The sequence below is a fragment of the Helianthus annuus genome, chromosome 5 (assembly GCF_002127325.2).
Source record: "Helianthus annuus cultivar XRQ/B chromosome 5, HanXRQr2.0-SUNRISE, whole genome shotgun sequence".
Taxonomy (NCBI): domain Eukaryota; kingdom Viridiplantae; phylum Streptophyta; class Magnoliopsida; order Asterales; family Asteraceae; genus Helianthus; species Helianthus annuus.
This window is the reverse complement of record NC_035437.2, coordinates 120,026,779-120,033,854: the sequence shown is the minus strand read 5'-3', so window position 1 is coordinate 120,033,854 and position 7,076 is coordinate 120,026,779. Positions and strand designations below refer to the sequence as shown.

Sequence of the window (7,076 nt, the reverse complement as noted above, 5' to 3'; positions counted from 1 at the left end):
GATTTTGGGTAGGTGATAAAAAAAAAATTGAAAAAATAATGGTTTTGAAAGAAAAATGGTTAGTCCTAATGCCTCCATCATTTACTTACTTGGGTTTAAGTTGGTAAGGACCGGGAATGTATTGTTGTGGCAAGTTCTAGATTTGTAAGAACCAAGCGGCTATTCACACAAGAAACGAAAAATGAGCATTTAGTCTAAATATGTATATTTTTATGCTCAATAAAGGCTCAAAACTCACTTTTGTGGGAATGGGTTTTTAATGTGATCAAGTATATATAATCGAATTTTTAACTAGACTTGTTATGCCGTTTCATAATTTTCTTATGTTGGTTCTTTGTTATCACGACGCTATCGGTTGTAAACTTGTAAAAATATAACCTTTTTAGAACTTGTTATTCCCAACTTAAACTAAGACAAGTAAATAAAAATAAAAAATGAAAAATTTTTGAAAAAATTTGGGGTGTTTAGCGGTTCCAATAGAGTTTTGTGTAAGGCTTGTGTTTAGGATTTGCAAAATTCAAGGTTTTAGCATCCCCCCTACACTTAAATTACACATTGTCCTCAATGTGTCCAAAAAATAAGGTTTTTGGTTGATTAGAATGTGTAAAAGTGGTTTAAAAAGCAAAGATTTTTGTTACTGGCATCCTGGACACGGCCCCGTGGTGACCGGGCACGGCCCCGTGGTCAAGTGCCAGTAACAAAAATTAGAGAATTGACACAGAAGCCTGGACACGGGGGCGTGTCCGCTGAACACGGCCCGTGTCCAGTTACCTGAACTGGGTGTTTTTCTGCAGGTGGCTCAGCACGGGGGCGTGTTGGTTGGGCACGACCCGTGTTGAGCCTTCTGTGATGGAGATTTGTGTCGGGTTGCTCTGTTCTTTGTGCATGGTTCCATTTTTCTCGTTCCCTTTTTCATCCATTACCACCATGAGTGTGTTCTATTCGCAAAACAACCATCAATCTTAAAAACCATCATAACATTGCGAACATAGAGAGACATTACATAAAGTTAAAGATGAAAGTACATAAATATTAAACGATGGAGTTCTAGCCCTATATTTTATTTTAATTTAGCAAAATTTCCAAGGAACTACTAATCTTGGTTAGATAGGGCTTTTTAGAACTCCTTCTTCCGGGTGTGGTTCTCCTCATATGTCGGCGAGCCACTCCTCTACCTCCCTTGGAAGGAGAAAAGAGGGCTCATTTGCATTAGTTTGAGGAGTTGCAACTTCCGCTGGAATTTCTTGTGGGTTTTCCATGGGAGGTTCTGCGGGAAAGTCTTCCCACCCGGTAGGGTTGTTAACTCCGAGTGCCAAGTTCCAGTCTTGTTGTGGAAGGACTGGTTCCATAGGAGGTGCTACCAGAATGTTTAACCTTTGGTGCAAAAGGTTAATCTCTTGGAAGCTGCTTTCAAGTCCCATCGTAAGATCGTTAATACGGTCAATGAGGACCTCTTCTACTGACGTCATTTCGTCAAGAGCTTCCCTCAGCGCTATCACATAGTGCACAAGTGTTGCTTCAACGGAGGGCCTTCTTCCCCTTCGGCTGTTTGAGGAATGAACGGATGATGTTTCACTGTTCTCACTCGCCATTCTACGAAAAATAAACCAAAAGCAGTTTATATGACGAAACAGTTTCTGGACACGGCCCCGTGCTCACTGAGCACGGCCCCGTGTTCATCTTTCTGCAGAATTTTGGAGCAAGGAATCTTGGGTTTTTAAGTTATTTCCTGAATTTATGTAGACTTTTCGGCAATAAATAACTTTAAACAATGTTACACAACATGTTTTTACCAAGATTCCATGATCAAAACTCATTGTTTCCTACCACAAAGGTTGAAGAATTCAAACTTTTCATGGTAGTTCTTGAAGAAAGATGAAAAAGAAGGAAATGTCTAGAAGAGGAAAGGACAAGATGTGTTGTTGGAAACTTCTTTTAGACTTACCTAGGATTGTTTGAGAGAAGATTCCTTCAAATCTCTGTCCCAAGTTGGTCCAAATGTGCAGGATTTTTGGCTGCATTTATAGAAAACGACAGCCTTCTGGACACGGCCCCGTGTCCGCTGGACACGGCCCCGTGTGCAGATGAAATTCTGACACAGTTTGTCCGTATTCTGACGTTCTGATCAGAAGGGAATCTTTTGGTGGACACGGGGGCGTGTTGGCCGGGCACGGCCCCGTGTCGGAAAGCTGTTTTATGAAGTTTTGTCTCTTACTAAGGAGTTAATTTATACCGGGTGGCTCTTGATTTGTTGGAACAAGCCCAAAGTGCCTAAGATACCTTAATTGTCCTATACTAAGGCGAGAACGCAAGAGGTTATCGGTGAGGGTAATTCCTATTTTTATTCTAGGTGGACAAGTCCAACCCTTTTCCGGGCTCTCGTTAAAGAAGGTGTATGCCGAATCGCTCAGGTCTATGTATGCATCGAACGAAGTCGATGGGGAGTCCTTCACGGCACAATCGACACAGGGACGACTATCGTCCAAGTCTTTTCTAGGTATGAAGGTATTTTCGGGAGCAACGAGGTTGTCGGAATGCGGTTCCAACATTTCCTCATGGTCATCATCTTGGGATGGATCTATAAAATCCTTCCTAAGTTCTTTTGACCAATTGAGAATTAGTTTTTCTAGTTGAAATAACTCGTCAAGGAGCATTTCTCCTAGAATATCTGGCTGGGCGCATTCGAGGGAGAGATAGTGCTTATTTTTACTTTCGCCCCTCTTAAGGTTACAAGGAATCGGTGGGTCTATATAGTGGGGCCTATAATTGAGAAAATAACATTTTAATTCCTCATGTTCGCCTCCACATAATCGACACCACAAACCATAAGAGTGCCGAAAGTAAAAAGAATTACTATCACTCATGTTTGTGTCAGAAATTACCAACCGCCGGGATCTAACGGTTCTGTTTTCAGTAACTGAATCTTGGGCACGGGGGCGTGTTGAGTGGACACGGCCCCGTGTTCAGCTTACTGTCTGACTTAAAACAGGATTGCCAGTTCCAATGATTGAGCACGGGGGCGTGTTCAGCAGGCACGGCCCCGTGTTGAGCTCTGCAGAAGCTGAAAATTTAAGAAAAAGTCCTAAAAAATTAAAGAAAAATAAAAATATGATTAGGCCGTTGATTCCTAACTTTCTTAAAATCCTTGTGTCCCCGGCAACGGCGCCAAAAACTTGATGCGTGTGTAGTGTAATATATTTTAGATGTAGCAGGCTAAAAATAATTAAAAATCTTTAAAAATCCCAAAATATTATTTTACATCAGTGTGTAAAAGTTTTGATGTCTAAATCTGGGTTTAGATAGGCGTTATGCTAATTGCGCTATTTAATTACTAAAGTTTCCGTAATTTGCGCTATTTAGCATAACTCCTATTCTGGACCTCGGATTGACGTGAAATTTTAGGGACATGCTTAGAATTCAGTAACTAAGGTTATGGTCCTTTCACATGTCCAAAATTCTCGTTTTAAATTAAAAAGGGCGTTACGGGCAGTAATTGATGTGTGTAAAATGCAACATATAAATCACATCAATTAAGGCATAAAACTAACCCTTTTTAAGTACTAATGTTGGAAAAAGAGTGTTTTTGTCTTCCTTTTGTATTTTCAGGATGAAATGAGCTCAAAATCACAAAAGAAGCAAAAAAGACAACTAATTCTAGCATAAATACAAGAAAAGGAACAAAAGTAGACTGCCCGGACCCTCAACGGCACCTCCCAAGGCAAAGAAGAGAAAACAGAGACTGAACACGCCCCGTGTCCAGCGAACACGGGGGCGTGCCCAGGAAGTAGCAGAAAAGACAAACCAGTAGAAGCTTCCATTGCCCACCACGGGGCCGTGTCCAGCGGGCACAGGGGCGTGGTGAAAGTACAGCAGGCGCATTAATTGTAATTGCGAATTACAATTAATGAAGAGAGAGAATGTCAGACGGGCACGGGGGCGTGTCCAGCGGACACGGGGCCGTGCCCAGCCTTCTGTTCAGCCTATAAATAGGGGTGCTTGGCTTCATTCCATTTCATCCCTTGGCACACCACCTCTCTCACACTTCATCCACCACCCACCACCACCATAACACCATCATCCACCACCATCATCCATTGTCCATCGTAGAGTGTGTGAGTCGTCTCGGGATCCAAGATTGATCGTAAGAGTTCTTGACAATCAAGGTCATGTTTGCCTAAGTCTCTTACATCACTTGGTGAAGACAAGTGTTTAGTATAATACTTTTTATTTTTAATCTTTTGCACTTTTTATTTGGTTTTGTATTAATGACTTTAATAACTAGTTACTTATGTTGAAGGTGATCTTTCCTTATCGTTTGTCCGTGGTGTCTTGGCGTTATTTTACTGTCTATATAAAATAAAAGATTTTCACCATTCATATCTCCACGGTCTATATGGAGGTATGTTGGCTACCTGGTCGGGGGTTAAGGGAACGGTTTGGTAAGGGTCTTGCCCTTGTTCAGCGTTTAGAGGTCCTGCTTGGGACCTGGGTCAAATTTAGTAGGATCTCCTTCAATGCCCATAGGTATTGGATGGCGGGGATCCAAACTCTTTGACCCCCTCATAAGTTAACTACTATTAATACTATAACCCGGCTATTTAGGACTGTATCCCTGCTGACTCAGACTACTTAGCCGAGGGTAACGTCACCGCCGAAAGCGGGGCCTACCACAATTTGCATTAATAACTTAATTCATTATCTTCCAATAATCCGACCCTTTAGGATTGTATCCTTGCTGACTCAAACTACTGGGTTGAGGGTAACGTCGCCTTCAAAAGAGGGGCCTACTACAATAACTAAGATAATCTCTTAAACAAGTGCAAAAGTGCGAAAATAATCAAAGGTTATACTAATACACGTGTCGGATCCAAGTGATTCATCTTGTCTATCTGTTTTTATTTTATTTTATTTTTCAGCATTTAGTTAGTTTTTATTTTTCTTAGTTTAAAACATTTCTTCTCACTTTTTGATTTGGTTAGACGTTGAGGATAAACCGGTATTAAAAGCTCTTGTGTCCTTGGACGACCTCGGTATCTTACCAACACTATACTACGTCCACGATGGGTGCACTTGCCCATATGTGTGTTTAGTGTTAGTGAATATCGTGTTTTATAAATTTAAAACTTGACTAAAAGTGTAAAAAGGGGCTTAAATATACATCTAAAATATATTACACTACACACGCATCAAGTTTTTGGCGCCGTTGCCGGGGACACAAGGATTTTAAGAAAGTTAGGAATCAACGGCCTAATCATATTTTTATTTTTCTTTAATTTTTTAGGATTTTTTCTTAAATTTTCAGCTTCTGTAGAGCTCAACACGGGGCCGTGCCTGGTCGGACACGGGCCGTGTTCAGCATCGTTACTGGCAGTTTTTGTTTTCCAAGTTACAGAAGGCTGACCAAGGGGCCGTGCCGGTGCAACACGGGGCCGTGTCCAACTTCCAGTAACTGGGATCTGGAAAACAATCACTGAAATTCCGACCACGGGCCGTGTTCACTCAACACGGGGCCGTGGTGAACCTTCTGACCAACATTCTTTTCTGTTTTTATTGCAGGACTTGGAACCCGACGCCAACCTCACGTAGTGTATGAGCTCCAGTTCCAATAAAGACATAAAAGAACCACTAGAAGAACCCGAACGCTTTCTCAGAAAAAGGTTAAAAGCCAAAAACCAAGAGAAGGTTTCGGGTGATCCACCTCCAATGGCGGACCAACGTACCCTTATGGATTATCTATGACCCACCGTAGGTAATCTAGGCGCCGCTATCAATGCTCCGAATGTCGAAGCCAATAACTTCGAACTTCGGCCGCATTTGATACAAATGCTCCAAAACTCCGCAACCTTCCACGGGCTTGCGGACGAGGATCCCCATCTACATATAACTAATTTCTTGGAAATATGTGATACCTTTCGGATCAATGGAGCATCAAACGACGCCATCCGCCTTCGTATGTTTCCCTTCTCACTAAAAGACCGAGCGAAAGCTTGGCTCAACACCCTCCCAGCTGGATCGGTAAACACCTGGGATGAACTAGCCCAAAAATTTCTATATAAGTATTTCCCTCCTTCTAAAACTGCTAAGTTAATGGCTGAAATTAATACATATTCACAAGAGGACGGGGAATCCTTATATGAAACTTGGGAAAGGTTCAAGGAGCTATTACGCAAGTGTCCTCATCACGGCCTCGCAATATGGCAACAAGTATCCACTTTCTATAATGGATTGTTGCCACACACTAGGCAGACACTTGATTCTAGCTCCGGGGGACTTTTAGGTAATCGACGCCCACACGAAATATATAATCAAATTGAGGAAATTGCTCAAACCAATTTTCAATGGCACACCCCCCGGGGAAATAAGTCTATCGCCCCGGGCGCCCATAAGGTCGATGAAAGCACTTCTTTACAAGCCCAAATCGAGGCTCTTTCTTCAAAGATAAAAAAATTGGAAATGACAAAAACAGTCTCGGTTATGGCTTGTGAAGGGTGTGGTGGGTCACATGAAAATTGGAGTTGCATGAAAGAAACAGACGATCAACAAGAAATGGTAAACTACATTGATAATAGACCTAGGCCGTCGGGTCCTCCAACGGGAACTTACAACCAAGGATGGCGAAACCACCCAAACCTTGGTTGGAGGGAAACCGGCAATAGTAGTAACCAACAAACCCAACGAACAAACTTTCAGCAACCAAGAAATGAGTCACAAAATTTCACTCAACAACAAGGTGGACGAGAAAGGCTCGAAGATACTATATATCGCCTCGTCTCTGACACTGATAAGAAAAACTCGGAAAGATTTCTACAATTAGAATCTAATTTTAGAAATCAACAAGCTAGCATTCAAAACATAGAAAAACAATTAAATCAAATAGCTCAAAATTTTTCTGAGAGACCGCAAGGCGCATTACCTAGCAATACCGAAACAAACCCAAAGGCGCAAGTTCACCTCATCACACTACGAAACCGCATCGTAGGGCCTGCAGAAGTGCCACCGCCAACGGAAGAAACAGTACCGACACCTCTGCAGGAGAAGAACTCTCCTCCATCACCAGAGCCGACCAAGGCTCCTCG

At 42.2% G+C, this 7,076-nt stretch overlaps 1 non-coding gene across 1 annotated transcript; it reads right to left on the bottom strand.

Moving 5' to 3' along the window:
• Positions 1–6,081: 6,081 nt before the first annotated feature.
• Positions 6,082–6,188, bottom strand: LOC118492721. The gene has a single exon (XR_004894723.1). It is a non-coding gene; the product is annotated as a small nucleolar RNA R71 (small nucleolar RNA).
• Positions 6,189–7,076: the final 888 nt, after the last annotated feature.